This window comes from Bidens hawaiensis, unplaced genomic scaffold (assembly GCF_021521415.1).
Source record: "Bidens hawaiensis isolate Kalapana, Puna unplaced genomic scaffold, B.hawaiensis_p1.1 tig00056956_1, whole genome shotgun sequence".
Taxonomy (NCBI): domain Eukaryota; kingdom Viridiplantae; phylum Streptophyta; class Magnoliopsida; order Asterales; family Asteraceae; genus Bidens; species Bidens hawaiensis.
Window position 1 is genome coordinate 78,850 of NW_027500270.1, and position 17,147 is coordinate 95,996.

Sequence of the window (17,147 nt, forward strand, 5' to 3'; positions counted from 1 at the left end):
AAACGAACATGAACATAAATATTTGTTTGTTTAAGTGTCTGTGTTCTTTTAAAGTTAAATGAACGAACACGAACATGCCCTTATTTGTGTTCATTCGATTCGTTTACATGCTTTCATTAGTCACATTAATGAATACATCGGTCTCAATCTTTAGGCTCTGCCGATTTTTTTATGTTTGTGAACACATTAATTTCCTTAATGAACGAACACGAACATAAATCTCGTTCGGTAAGTGTTCGTGAACCGTTCATGAACACATTATTTTATTAACGAACGAACATGAACAAGGCTTTGTTCGTGTTCGTTCGGTTCGTTTACAGCCCTACTAAAATTCATGAAACAACGGTGAATTGATGCGTATTTATGGGAAATGGTTAGATGGTATATTTTATGAAAATATGGAAATTGTTGTGGCCGTGGACATTGTAACCAGGAAAAAGGAAATTGTGATGTTTGTATTTAAATAGAGAGGGTAATTAATTTCATAATTCAATTCTATAATTAAAAAGAAATTATAGTTTACTATCTTACCCTTATGTCTTATAATGAATCTAACGGTTCACATTACTTCTTACATTTAAAAAAAAAAAAACTACTTCTTATTTTAACTTTACTCATTGAACAAATATACATGATGATAGCTCCTACAAGAAAATAGAAATGCAACGCTAACTTAATGCTAATAATTGTGATATACAGATAACGGAATCAGCTTAACACAGCACGTCGGATATGCTAACTAGTTTTGTTTTAAGCTTATACTTCATGAGTTAAGAACTTTGGATATGCGGTGTGATTAGTCAACCAGCATCTCTCTTGTTTGTGCTCTAAGAATATGATGTGTGCTTTGATAGAAAGGAACGACACAATAATATTTTTATATCTATTTTTTTGATGTATGATTGTGTGGCGCCAACAGTCCACACATTTTTTAGTACGTTTGGGTACCACCCCAGGCACAAGTAAAATATATATGCTATGATTATGTGAGCTAGAAGAATATCTTTTTATGTTTAATTTATTCATAACTCATAAGTTATTTTCTATTTTATCTTGATGTCTTTTTATTACTGTCTATACCGTTTCATTTACGTGTTGTGCATGTTTTCTTATTTACTAGGCGTTTGATTAAACTATATTTTACTTCTCCGTGACATGTATACGGGAACCAATGAAGAACCGTAAGAGGAAAAGGCCGTGGCTGAAATTAAATGGTGTCATGTTCACGTGTGAAGTTTCTGATGGACATGAAATTTCATTTTAATTTATAGTATTTCAGGAATTTTGTTTAATAACTTTAAAAGGTGATTTATCTATAATTATACGATTAACTTAATGTGACATGCCATTCTTTTAGGGGTGTGAAATTACGAGTATGTTGCCAGCTATACACAAACAACTTCAACATCGGTTAGACAGTCCTTTAAAACCTCAAATCAGTTTTACCGACTATATAGTATATACAAACTGTGAAAACTATAGTTGTTATGCTATGATACCATACAGAAGAATATGATGATTTTCTCATGAATTTGGATAGCTAACTTAAGAATTAAGAGCGATAATAGTCCGTTTGCTCATACTTGTAAACCACTACAGGAAATTATTTAAATGTTTTACATAAAGGATAGTTATCTGAACGGAATGAAATTATTTAAATGTTTCATATAAAGAATAGTTATCTAAACCGAATATTATAACTATCATTGTTATTTGAAACAAACCAACTCAATTAATTTGTATGGTATATAAAAAATAGCATACAATAAACTAGCCTGTAACTTTAACACGTCATATATGTTGTCAACCTTATCTAAATTGTTTGGGAAGTCCCCAGTCTTTTGTTGTATGGCATGAAAACATAGAATCATTTTTGTTTGGTATTTAGATGATTAAAATTAAGGATATTTGAATCTTTTTTCATGTGGCTCTTATATCAGTCTCGTTTTTATTTCTTCTATTTTTTATCTTAAATTTTATAATAACCCATTATATATATATATATATATAAATAATCAACGAAGGTTAAAGTTATAAAATATGGCATTCAATCAACATATGATAAAACAGTATAGGAAAATGTAGTTTATAACAATTGAATTCAAAAGGGGTGACAGCGCAACTTGTTGCCCGCTCACCTGGCTCACTATTGTAATTGGATTCTTTTATTATAATATAAATTAAAATTACTTACAATACCAAAATAAATCTTATCTTACTAATATATTAAAGCAAAACCATATATCCATATGGTATTCATCTAGGTTGTCCACATATGATGCTACATAATCAATTGCCTTTTATATTTTATCCATCTCATTAATATTTAAATTAAATCCTAATTAACATTATTAAAATGTATAACAATTCATTAAATGCATAAAATCCTTTATCAATTATTTTTCATTTAATTACCATTATAAAATTATATTAAGCTATTCATATAAATTTAGAAAGACTAATATTTAACCTTTTACAATTCAATATAAAATTCTTCATTAATTTTATTTTATATACATTTAAATCAATAATAAAAGTTTGACTATATAAATCAATACAATGGCTAAAATCTTGAAAAAATACTTAATGGTGAAAACCAGGACAAATCTTTTATTTTTTTTATATACATGTAATTCTATTTTAATACTTTAAGTTATAATTTCATTTAAATGAATATAAAATAAAAATTACAAATAAAAATTATTATATGAAATTTTAACTGAATTTATGTATTACATATAATAATTTTTATTTTTATTATAATTTCCACCCGTGTGAAACACGGGATCTAACCTAGATCTAACCTAGTATATACATTATAGCTAGTTTAGATAAGAGTTACAATTTGAATGGATAGGCAAAAGAAGACAAAGAAGTAGAATGGCCGAGACCTCGTACTTGACAGAGTTCTTTGAAAACAAATTTTACGTCTCTACTACGAAAATTTGATTTTCTGTTATACAACAACCGAGCCAGTGAGTTATATTGTTGAAATGAAGCAATGAGCTTGAAATATATTTCATGTAAAACGAATATGTTGAAAGTGTTAGAATTCCTGTTATACTTTTTTCTTTCTTAAATTTTATTTTTGATATGTACAACTAAAATCCACATTAGTTTTATAGAAATTGGTCATTGAATGAGTATCAATTTTAATGATCATAAACTTTTAAATAAACGTCTTTTATCTTATACTATTGTGATATCTTTATTTAGTCTTAGAGCATAAATATATGAGTGTGTATTTTACTTTTTAGAGTATGATTGTAAGTGATTATAACCAAATAGAAGAGAAAATGTTATTGCTTATGAGTAAATTTAGAGAAAAATTGTTCATACTCTATAGTTTTTTTAATAATTGGTGAAAGTGGTTGTGAGTAGATGAAAAAACAAATGTAATTGTAAAAGTATAAAAGAATATTATTTAATTAAAAAAGTAAAAAAAAAAATGTAAAGATTTTTAATGTAATTACAAAGATAGAAATGGAAAAGTTACTAGGAGTGATCACATCAAACCACTTTTAGGAATGAAAATGAGATCTAAGATCTCAAAGGCCAATCAAAGTGGCTAAGTAGATATATGGACAAAAATTTCCTTCATTCTCTACCAACCAAATTTGATGGTTTCTTAAATACATGTTAAAACTAAAAGAGAGAAAAGAATTATGGGAAGTTTAGATTTGATGAACGTTTTTTTAAGTTCTACCACACATTTATACATTTTTTAAACTATTTATTAAAGTCAATAGGAAAATTACCTATAAGATTATGTGTAAGACGTTCATGCACATGCCACAACACTTTCATTCACATCTCAAACACTACGCCACTCCTGTGTAAAGAGGGTGTTGTCCCGTCCTCAGAGCCGGCCCAACAGTGTTGTTGGGTGAAGCTAGGGCTTAGGCCTCCGTTTAAAATGTTTAAATATATGTATATATGTCAAAAAACATACTAAAACCTTATACCTGAAGAATAAACATTACCATATATTACCTCAACGGTTAGAATACAAGAATTCAACTTTCAAAAGAGGACTTTGCATTCAACCACCCAGGTTCTAACTTCTTAGGTTGCAAGTTCTTTTAGTTGTTTTTGATCACTTTGTTAATTTCTAAATGGTTCCCCAGGTATATAACTACTTTCCACTTTGTTGAGAAAAGAAAACGAAGTTGGGTGATATATATATATATATATTCCTTTTTATTTGTATTACATAAATCAAACTCCTTTTTCAAAACAAATTTAAAATTTTTTAATTTTATATATAAAAACGACAATTGCTTATAAACATTTTAAACAAAAATTTATAAATTCTGTAATTTCTTCTCTCCAACCCTATGAAAAGGCCCCGTTTTTTCTCTATGCTTTAGGCTTCCAAAATAGTTGGTCTCCAACCCTATGAAAAGGCCCCGTTTTTTCTCTATGCTTTAGGCTTCCAAAATAGTTGGGCTGTCACTGCCCGTCCTCCATGACCCCCTCTATAGTTTGAACAAAATTTTGTTTGTTTTATCTTAACTTACATTGTCTAACAACAACCACACCCCTTAAGCATCTACAACATCAAACTTCCATAAACCGTCACATCAGCACCACATTAGATTTCAATCTTTTATAAAAAAAAACTTCTACTGTCCTTTCCAATATGTGTAGCGGTAGAAAACATGGGTTTCTCAATATAGACCCAAGTTCAATCCCCACCTATAGCACTAGGGGGGACATGGGTGACTTAATAAATGAATACTGAGGTATTTGTGATCACCAGTTCGATTTAGGACGTCCAGGTTTTACCACCAATGGGCTTTCGGGCGGGTGGGTTTTCCCCGAAACAGTAGATAACTTGGAGGCGCTTAAGAGCTCCATACGGCTAGGTTAGGCCAGCTGGCCGTGGCCTTTTGCCACTTGGTCACCTGTACGGAGTACCCAAGCATTCTATGTTTGTTGGCCGTTCAAAAAAAAAACAAAATAAAAAACCTATACTTTTTTCCACAACAAACATCCACAAACCACCACATCATCACCTACTTCTGCAATCTAACGATCTATATAATTGTAGTATTTATATATTTTTTTGGATTTTAATTTTTTTATTGTAAGGAAGCTAATAATATGCTTAGGGTTTGATGATAAAGGGTTTCACAAATAAATGGGATGTATTACCCATTTAAAAGCTATCTGGGTTTGCTGAGACCCATGACCCGTTTTTTTTACTATAAAATTGTTTCTTAATTTTTAGTATACCCCTATTTTATAAGATTTTCATATCAAATATTTAGTAAGACTAAATTTTAATTTAATGAGATGTTATAACCTGTTTAAGGGCTATCTGGGTTTGGTGAGACTTATACCCGTAAATTCAGATCAATTGTATGAGGAGCCTCCATTTACAAATAAAACAATCTGATGGCTTGAGAAGAGATGGAAGCAACCAGAGAGTTTTTAAATGTTTCGTTTATATATATTTAAGGTACATAAAGTTATTTAATTTGCTTCTTTGTTTATTTATTAAAATATTTTTTAAATGAAAAGGTAAAATTACTAATATGCCCTCACGTGCAAGGCAGATGACCGGATTTAAAAAGAAAAACTAACTATCTTAGGGCAAAATGACAAGGGTGTAGCATTTGGAAATGTAAAGTGCAAATTAAGTCAGTTTTAAAGATAAAAGACAAGCACTGAAATTCACTACAAACATAAAAGGCAATCTCTATAATTCTGTCTTTATATAATAACAACTTAGGTTGGGCTGGGTTATGAATGTGAGTCAAATTTAATTAGTGTTGAATTGTATCGATGGAAGAGAGATATTATTTAGTTAAGAGATGTTGGGTTGGGTCATTAAGGCTGTGTGTTGTAAGATAACTAGAAATAGCTAGTTATTGTATCACCGTCACATAGGCAGTGTGAACTAACCACCCATTAATTTAAGTGTTATGGGTTAACAAAGGGGGAAGAGAGAGAGAGAGAGAGAGAGAGAGAGAGAGTAAAAAGTAGTTTGGATGGGCTTGGGCCACCAAATTTGGTTTTGTTTTATTGGTCCATACCATAACCAAGACCCCAAGTCCTTTTGTCGCTAACAAGTCCTTGTGCGTGCGTCTTCTATTCAAGGGCTTCAGATCTACTCCAACCAGCGATTACTCCGATGGCACCACCTCCCGGCCCTTACTCCGGCACCAGCACCCTCGCTCTTGTAACTTTCTATCTTTTATTTTCTTTTACACATTTCTTTCTTTCTTTTATTATTATATTACCAATCAATCATCGCTGCTGTTTTAGATGCATAGTTTACGTCACTAAATACTACAGTCTCGATGATCTAGTTTTCAATTGCTTGTTAGAGGCTTAGGATTTAGGTTTAGTAATTGCAATTTGATTACATGTGTAGGTTTTTGGATTTCAATTTTTGATTAGATATGGCAATGGTATTCCCAAACCCATGCCCGATTATTAAACCTCATCCCAAACCCTCGGGGTCGGGTTTCACTGCCATCCCTAATTTTAATTATAAGATACATTTATCCTGTTAAATAACCCACCCGATTGTTTTATGGTTTTATCTTTTTTTTCACAAACAAGTATAATGCAGATACAACGCACACTGTTAGACGAAGATGAGGACCTGAGTTACATTACATAGATAAGTTGGCAGTTAGTTACATACTTACATGGTCTTGAGAAACATCTGTTTTTGTTGAGTTTTTAACCATCATATTCATATTAGTAAAATTTTGTTTCTGCGTGCTAACCACAGACCTTACTTCTATGGTTGACAAGCAAAAACTGAATTTTGTTGATCAACGGATATGAATGTGGTGGTTATAAGTTCAACAAAACGAATGGTGGTTAGCCCTAAGGGGCAGGGCCGTGGATTAATTGTCAACTTATCAGGATGAGTCTATGACTTACTTCACCCATTTCATCTAGCAATGTGTGTTGTATTTGGACTTGTTTTAAGGATTTGGTGGCTTTGTGTTATGGGTGGAAAGTGGAAACGTGGAGGCAAAAATATATTTCCAAGGAACTTGGGTTTAAAATGAACCCATCGTCTATAACTATTTTGGTGTTTAAAATATTGTTATTACAAATGTTTCGCATACATGTTTTGTGCACATCACATGCCGACTTTTGGGATCAGAATGCATTGTAACACCACACGTTTTTCTAAAACCAAACTACGGATCTAACACTTATAAAAATTTGCATATTACAACTGGGTTGACCTGTTTAACCTGTTTACCATCCATCTGTTGCAACCCACCAACCTATTTATGCTTTGAAATGCTAAACAACAAATGAAAACAAAATCTGAGATCTTCGAATCTTTACTTTAGTCTAATACGTCATCTATCAAGTTATGCTTTGTGTCTTTGTGCATGTTTTATAAATTAAAGGTTTCTTTCTGAGGTTGATGCATATTGTTATGGTTCTGGATTTTGTTATCGTAGGTGGCTCGTGTGTCTGCATTCTCTGTTGGACTAGTTTATGGAAGCTTGAAACTCAAATACCTTAAGGTACTGCATCACTTCTTAACTATTAATATTAATTTTCAAACTTTTATTTTGTTATTTTATTCTCTCATATAGTTGCTGATAGGGTGTTAATTGCATCGTGTTCGTGGGTCTACTTGACATGAACCCAAAAAAATCAGGACACAACACTTAAACCTGAACTTTCTGTTCTTGTTCTTTCTTTTTTCTTCTTTTTTTTTGCATATTAACACTCTAAAATTACATTTGCAACAAAAAAAATGTATGCATATATAATGGCATTCAAAGTATAAAACCTAATGCTCGCTTCTCGTGTTTCTTTTACTTTTGGCAAAAAGTACTCAAAATTTATAACAATAAATGGGTTTGCATGGGTCAACCCACGAACTCACCAGGTTGACCCGAGCGTGTTTAGACTAAATCTAAATCGTTAATTTGTGTTGGGTAATTGTCGTGACTCGTGACATAAATTAATGCTTGCCGATTCTTTATTAACTTTTTTGTGCACATATTTGATGCGTTATCAGGCAAAGGCGAACTCTCAAAGAAAGGTGGCAGCTAAGGCTCACCACTAAAAGGAGAAGTGAATGCATGAGGTACTGATTTTCGTTTTGAATAATTCTTGATGATTTCGAGTGGGCCCACACGGGCCGTAGTATCTTATGTTTTGCTTGTAATTGTTTGATTTTGTTTAGACAATGATGCCTTTACATTAGTTTTTACTCGTTTCTACCATGACAAATGGTTATATCACATTATCTTGACATGAAAACATGATTTAAATATGGTTATTTTGCTACAAGAATAATTGTTTGTTATTTGCATCTGTTGATAGTGATGTCATGTACAACTGTTTATTATAAAAATATTAACCCATTACAAAATACATCCTATGGGGCCAACCTGAAACCCCAAAAATTTGGAGCGTATGTGATTGTGTATTAGACGGGTATACGATACAAGATCCGATTATCTGCAACATGCATACATGTGTACCAAACCGTACAAACATTATTTTCTATTTAATTTTGTTCTTGTGTGATGGAATAATATACTAATTCACTAATTCATTATATATTTCTGATTTCCTTAACAAAGTTATAGAAATGTTTATATGTTAGGAAATGCATTTGACGATCCGAACTAGTAATTTTTCACAGACTAATGAGCATATCCGATACCTTGACGTGTAATGGTCAGGTATGGGACACGGTTTTACAACTAGATATGGGTGGGACTTAGGTTATCAAAATAACTGTTTCATTGTCCTCCCTAAATCAGCTGTCCACTACCATTGTTGCAACCAACATCCTAAATTCGTATCCGTGACTCAATTCACATGCTTATTGGTTCGATGGTGAAATTAGTCATCCAAATTCACTCTAATTCAAAAGCTTTTTATGAAGCAATTCCTATAAGCTCAAAGCAAAGTTAGGTTTTGAGTGTTAATTGCTAGCCTCAATCGACCATCATCAAATATCAGAAAGATGGGTGTTTGCGGACAGGTTTTGATGATTTTTAGGTTTTTTGGATGATTTTTAGGGCAAAATGTGTGCCAAACCATTGCTAAGGTTTTTGAACATTGTACACCGAAACCAAACCAAACCAAACCAAACCGTTAGTAACGGTTTCTTTTGGTTTGATTTCACGGGGTTTTTACTTGTTTAGTCAAAATTGAAATATAACCATGTTTCGCAATTTTAACTGCATTTTGTTTTCAATTATAGATGCACTGACAAAAACGTATTCATAATGTTTGTTGTTGAATCAAACAGTAAATGAGGCTCCCATTATGAGTAGAGCTGTAGAGGTGAAAAAAAACCCGAACCCGGAATCGGACCCGAAAAAAATACCCGGAGGTTTTTTTATACCCGGGTTTTTAATACCGAACCCATACCCTATCCTACCCGTAGGGTACGGATAGGGTATGCATTTTAGTACCAAAACCCATACCCGGAATCGGATCCGATTTATACCAAGTAATACCCGAAAATCGGAACCGGTTCCATACCTAGAACCGGGCTTTTCCAATACCCGAAACTGGGTTTTTCAAATACCCGATCTATACCCGAAAAATACATGAAAAATACCAGAAAATACCCTAAAAATTGTAATCCCTTAAAAAAGTCCAATCTATACACGAAAAAAAACCCAGAAAAACCCTAAAAAATACCCAAAAATAGGGTTTTATCAATACTCGGAAATAGAGTATTCAAATACCCGATTATAGAATACCCGGTTCAATATCCGACCTGAACCCGATTCATAGGGTATGGTTTTTAGAGACAATACCTGGACCCGAACCCAACCTGGGTATACCCGAACCCAGTTATACCCGAACCCGAGTATTTGAAAAACCTGATTTGTGCACCTCTAATTATGAGTGGAAACCGAACTTTCATCACTTGTGATTCCAAAAGCCCAAACCCACAAAATTTTGGATTGTGAAAGACCCACAAGGCCACAAACATAACCCAATCAAGGCCTTTAGCAATTTCAAGAGTAACGCATGATGAATGAAACCAAACCAATCATCTATGAGTAAACGTTATCTTTTTGTCAAACCCTCGACTTGTAATTATTAAGCCCAAACTCAACTCATGCAAAAGTAGTACAGTCCAAATTCCAAAATCAACGTACATGAATGAGTAATGTATATAAAAGTTCACATTCATACAAAGTCTAGAAAATCAAAATGTTAATTTATATTATTTTACATGTGAACATAGTGTAAATTCACGAATATATAGGCAATGAAACATGATTCCCCTACTCTAGGAGAGGTAAGCACCCGATTCTTCTTTAGGACAGTTCGCGGGTTCGAATCTGGCTATCCACTAGGTTTCTTACCATAACATTGAAGGTCATCTACTCAGCGCAAACTACAATTTATCTGGTCATGTTGACTGATGGTTAGCATGATATTGACGGAGTCTTATGAATTATAACTTGAGAAAAGATCATAAACGAATGTTATTTGTGGGTGAGATACATGGAGATGCGAAGTCAACTATCAGGTGCATAGATATAAAGAAAAGTTAGAGAGATTCATGTTGGGTGGAAGATTTTCGAATCAACTTGTGGGACAATGTACAATGAATTATAACCGTTTTTTCATTTTTTTTATAAATAAGTTGATATAAACGATGAAGTATTATAGTGTTGTCAACCGACCATAGCCAACAAATTGAGCACCATGTAAAGTGCAAGAACAACGTACAATAACTGTAGTGAGTTGATAAAGCAAATATTTTGTGAGCAGGAGTGTTGTTTTTACGGTTTTGACTTGGAGCCAACATAGAGGGTTTTAATTTATGATTTGAAATAAAGGTGGGTGGCCACTGGCCAGGTTAACGTATTGAGACAGAAAAAATAAAGGTAAGTTAAAAGATTGATATACAATGCAACCAATGAGGGTTTTTATTTATGATTTGAAATAAAGAGTGTATATAGATTGAGAGATTGAAAAAAGGAGTGTTGCTCTAGAGGTACTCTGGTTGTTTTCTTTACGGAAGCCTATTGGCTCGAATTCGACTTGTGCAGTGGCAGACTCAGGAATTTTTTCTAATGAGCTCACATTTTTTCGGTTTTCAAATTTCTCAAAACTGACTATTAAAACTTCTAGCTCTGTCGGGTCGGATCAGGATATAAACATAATACAATACGATATCATAACAAAAGATAACAAGAAAACACGTACACAATCAAATTACAATGTCACTATAATAAAAACAAGAAACATTACAAAATTTAAAGTTCGCGACGAGTTTTCATCTTTTGAAACCGATCCATTACATCTTCAACTGAAACATTGGCAAGAAGGTCTCTTTTGATATAACAAATGCAAGAATCGTTCATATAATCATCACTCATCCGATTACGCAAATCCGTCTTCACATCTTTTGAACACCAACTGCTTTAAAATTATCATCCGGGCTCAAACTACCCATACACGTAAGTAATTCAGGAGTTACCTCATTAAAACGGTTGTCACGCTCTTGTATTTGCATATCTAACACCGTGTTAAAATTTTCAACTTCATAAAAACGACGATCAGTTATGTTGGTCTTTTTTCTTTAATACTTAGGGTCAACATATTCAGCTCTCATGTCAACAATTTCAATGTTATTTTTTCACAAAAAGTTTTCACATCGTTCAAAAGTGAATCATATCCTTCAAGTCTAAACGCTTGTAGTTGTTGCTTCGTTGCCTTAACCATTTGAACAACATTCACTATATCTTGATCCCTTCTTTGAATAGCTTGAGACAATGTATTTGTAACCCCAAAAACGTGCTTAATCAATGCAAATAATATACAAAATTATACCCGTTCATGTATGTCTAAATTTCATTTGCTTGTCTTTGGTGAACATTATTGTAACTGGAACTTCGAATTATTCAAGCACTTCGATATAGTGCTAAATATATATATATATATATATATATATATAATTCCCATGTATATTTTATATAATATTATATTAGTTTTTGTTCGCTTTTTATTAGAATTTGTATATTACTAACATATTTAATAATGTAGGATCCGGAGGTTGATCGTAGTTAAAAAGAGCGAAAAACAAGCCAAACCAGATAACCGGAGGATTAAAAAACGAACCGGACCGCATCAGAATTGAACTGGACCGGTCAGACCCCCCCCCCCCCCCAGTTTTTATCCGGAGCGCTACGTGGCCAGGGGCATATGCTAGTTTCGGGAATATTCTACGGAAATTAGGGTTTTGGGCTTAAAATACATATATATAAAGACCCCTAAACTTAACCCTAAACATACCCTGTGAACCAGAGCCGAATTTGGAGTTTCCCCAAGCTTAGGATTGCATATTTTGGCAGGCTTGAAGGCAAGGAATCAACCGGTGAAGTGCTCCTCGATCAAGAACGAAGACCACGGGTTTTATCACCTATTTTCTTTCGTTTTTATTATTTTTCACCATGATTTCCTTTAAATTGTTTTGTTTGATTTTATAATGACAGGCTAAACATTATAGACCGCCTAGGCTTATGATGAACCTTTGTTGATGTTTGATTTTGACTTGAGATTTATTTATCGTTATGGTTTTACGAACTAGTAAAAGGTTTAATTATATACAGTTGATGCATATGGATACTTAGGGTTGTTTGTTGAGTTTTATTATTCCATAGTTGCCTTGATTAATGTTTGTCATATGATAGGTTTATTATTAGGTCATCTACTATGTGTTTTTAACTATTTTATGATTGATTCGCGATAAGATCATAGGAATAATATTGTTTAATCAAATAAACCAAAGTGTGATGCTAACCTAAATAGTTGTAAGGTGCTAGGTTATTAATAGGTCTTTGTTAATTACTCTTGCTAGATTCAGTTCTTCGTAAGGAGTCCGTATAGGTTTGATTATTTAATATTGTCTATTGAATCAATTAAATATATTAAACTAGGTTAGGTATCCGTGTAAAACACGGGTTAAAATAAATAATTTATTTAAAAATAACACAATGTGAAATATAAAAAATATTTTCAACATATAAAAAATATAATATATGGTATAATAAATGATACAATACACAATATGCAATAAAAAGTTAAACATAAATCTCTAAATATTTCTTTTTATACAATATTTGCAATTAATATTCATATTAATATTATATAACTTTAATTGTAATAAGCAAGGTAATGATTACATTTTGTTAAAATTTGTAATTTAATTTTAATTTTATAATTCATATTAAAATTAGTAGTTTCATTTTGTTTTTTGGTTTCAACTCTAGATAATAGAACACATAACTGACCATGTGTTAAAACATGTTGTCTCAAAACAAACAAAAAAACCATCTTAAACGATTGGCCTTAGTTTTATTAATCTTCATTACAAAGCAAACATGAAGTGAAAATTTCTTCATTTGAAATTTGAAATAAATTATTTTTATGTAAATTTACGTGAAAATTCATTACTTACAAAAGCTTAATAATTAATAACTAATACAATATAGTTATATAAGACTAAACAATATATTTATGCTGGTTTTAAATTTTTTAAACCAGGAAAGAATTATTAAAAGAGAAAATAATAGATCAAATAGAAAAAAATATGAAACTATTAATAAGAAAAAAAAATATATTTAATATGAGAAATATATGAAAAAATTTTGGAAGAATCACTCATGTGTAATAACATGTGACATTAAAACTCGTGTAGAACACGGGTTATAATAAATAAATTTATTTAAGTAATAACACATTGTCAAATACAAAAAATATGTTTAAAAGATATATGGGCATAATATATGGCAGCATAAATTACACATTACACAATATGAAAATAAAAAGTTGTTAAAAATTCATAAACCTTTAAATATTTTTTTGTATACGATATTTGTAATTTTAACCTCTATATCAAAATTAGTAGTTTTATTTTGTTTTTACTTTCAACGTTAGATAACAAAACATAACTTACTAAGTGTTAAAACAGTTTGTCAAAAAAACAAATCAACCATCTATAATGATTAGCTTTGTTTTTATTAATCTTTATTGCAAAAGAAACATAAAATAAAAATTTTTTCTTTAAAATTTGAATTTAATTATTTTATCTAAATCAATGTGAAAAATCATTAATAACTAATATAATATATTTATGTTAGTATTAAAATTTTTAAATCAAAAAATGATTATTAAAAACAAAAAATAATAAAAAAGATATAAAGTTAAATATAAACTATTAATAAAAAAAGAAATGTATTTATTAAGAGAGAGGTGGAATAATTTTGTAAGAAGTTATCTTGTATGATTCCATGTGGCATAAAGAAACCTTTATTTATTATATAGTACAAATGAGAGAGAGGTGAGAAAATTTTGTAAGGATCACTCATGTGTAGTAACATATGCCATTAAGACCCGTGTAGAACACGAGTTATAATAAATAAATTTATTTAAATATAACACAGTGTGAAATAAAAAAAAATGTTCAAAAGATATAACATATTGTAGAACAAATTACACATTACACAATATAGAAGTAAAAGTTGTTGAAAATTCACAAGTCTTTAAATATTTTTGTGTATACAATATTTGTAATTTTAACCTCCATATTGCGTTAAAAAGGTTGTCTTAAAAACAAATCAACTACCTATAGTCTATAGTGATTGGCCTTAGTGCTTATTCATCTTTATTGTAAAACAATCATAAAGTGGAAATTTTTTTTTTGAAATTTGAAATTAATTATTTTATCTAGATTAACATGAAAAATCGTTACTTATAATAGCTTAATATTAATGATTAATACAGTATATTTATACAAAACTAAATAAAATATTTATGTAAGTATTAAATTTTTTAAACCAAAAAATAAGTATTAAAAAAATAATAGATAAAAAAGAAAAAAAGTTAAATATAAATTATTAATAAGAAAGAGAAATTTATTTAATAAGAGAGAGAGGTGGGAAAATTTTGTAAGAAGTTGTTTTGTGTGATGCCGTGTGGCATTAAGAAACCTTTATTTATTATATAGTATAGATAGATTGCCTTTGATTTCCGCGTTGTAAGGTATGATTTCGTATAAAGGAACTAGTTCATAATTAAGTAGGTGACCGTAAGGAAACTTGATTCTTAAAACTGGTGTGCGTTAAAACTTATTAGAAACCCATAGGTGTCTTCTTGAGAAGGGTCAGGGGTCCTGTTCGGGTTTTCTTTTAAGCATCTATTCTACGATCCTAGTTTCATAACTAAATATTTTTTCGGTTAATTGATGACTGAAACTGTAAGGCCCCGTTACCGGTAGCCCTACTTTCGTGTTGGATTTACTCATAAACACAGTTCTAAATATCAGAGTTAATTAAAACATTTACGCGGAATATAAAACTTTCATAAAACTTTACATAATTCATAACTTGTCTCAAAACATCCTTTGTCTTTCAACATTAAAGCATTAAAATTAAAACATCATAAGTCTTCAGATACCAGATTCTTGTTCAGTGCCATGTGTCTCCTCAAGCGAGCTGCCTCATCCTACTCACCTGCGTGCATACTAAAAGTCAGCTACGCTGAGTGAGTTCTAGTTAATCACATAATCATACAATACATTCGTACGCTTCATACTTAATCTCTTAACTTTCTTTCATAAACACCTAAGTGCTTTTAATTTCATTTTTACTTTCATACTTTCTTTACATTCATAATCATACGCTCATTTTTACCTTCATGCTTTCCTTACATACATAATCATACTTTTTAAAGAGCCTTTCGCCCTATAACCTCACAGATATTATAAGGGTCTGGTCCCTAGTTTTCGAATATTAGAAGGGAGATATTATAAGGGTCTGGTCCCTATTATCACAGATATTATAAGGGTCTGGTCCCTAGTTTTCGAATATTAGAAGGGTTCGATTCCCTAACATCACAGATATTATAAGGGCCTGGTCCCTATCATCACAGATATTATAAGGGTCTGGTCCCTAGTTTTCGAATATTAGAAGGGTTCGATTCCCTCTTCGTTACCATACAACCATACATCATACCTCGAGTATTAGTAGGGCTCGGTACCCTTTTAGTAACCATACAACCATACATCATACCTCGAGTATTATTAGGGCTCGGTACCCTTTTCGTAACCATACAACCATACATCATACCTCGAGTATTATTAGGGCTCGGTACCCTTTTCGTACCCATACATTATCATTTCTTTCTTCTGTTATCTCTATCATGTTCATACACATAAACATACATAACATACTTACCTTATACATAGCGTTACAACCTGACAGTACGTGCAATATCCGAAGATCGTTCACGTACTATCAAGCAATCATTCATACATTTCACATTATCCACATAAGGCATACACTTATCTCTTAGGATAAGTGTATTAACAAACATATTGAGTATGCACACAGCCCCGAAAACGTAACACATAAATGGGGCTAGAAACTCACCTGAACACGGTTACGTTCTCCGTTGATCGTAATCCCTTTCTTCAGTTGTGCACGGCTGACTGTATAACAAGTATACATATCAATTTAACTATCACTACTTATAACATCTTTCTAGTCTTAATTACTACCCACAACGAACGGGGGTCCGGGGGGCAGCGCCCCTGGCAGCGGGGTCTAGGGGCGGCAGCCCCTAGCAGGGTCCAAGGGGCAGAGCCCCTGGCTGGGGTCGAGCTGCCAGGTCAGCTTGGAAAAGTTTTATTTCCATTAACTGTCTTAACACATTTTTCATTAGATTTTTAATTTATTTTCTAATCGAACTTGACTTTAGGCGAAGTTAAACTTAGGCGAACTTAGCTTTAGGCGAAGTTACCAGCTAGGCGAACTTAGCTTTACAGCGAAGTTGCCATCAGGCGAACTTGGCTTCAGGCGAAGTTGTCATCAGGCGAACTTGGCCTCAGGCGAAGTTACCAGTTAGGCGAACTTAACTTTACAGCGAAGTTGCCATCAGGCGAACTTAGCTTGCAGGCGAAGTTCATCAGGCGAACTTAGCTTGCAGGCGAAGTTCATCAGGCGAACTTAGCTTGCAGGCGAAGTTCGTCGCTTTGAAGGCGAAGTTGCCCAGATGAAGGCGAAGTTGCCCAGACAGCGCTGTTTTAGTTTCTGATCGGCATTTCGAGCGATTTTAACACCCTTGCTATGGTTCATTATCACCCACTACGCTACCCGACCATTTTTGGT

General features: G+C 32.1%; 1 long non-coding RNA gene across 1 annotated transcript; it reads left to right on the forward strand.

The window, feature by feature from the left end:
- The first annotated feature begins 6,128 nt into the window (after positions 1 to 6,128).
- Positions 6,129 to 8,348, forward strand: LOC143601675 (uncharacterized). Its single transcript, XR_013147696.1, has 3 exons — positions 6,129 to 6,187; positions 7,443 to 7,508; positions 8,012 to 8,348. It is a non-coding gene; the product is annotated as an uncharacterized LOC143601675 (long non-coding RNA).
- The last annotated feature ends 8,799 nt before the right edge of the window (positions 8,349 to 17,147 follow it).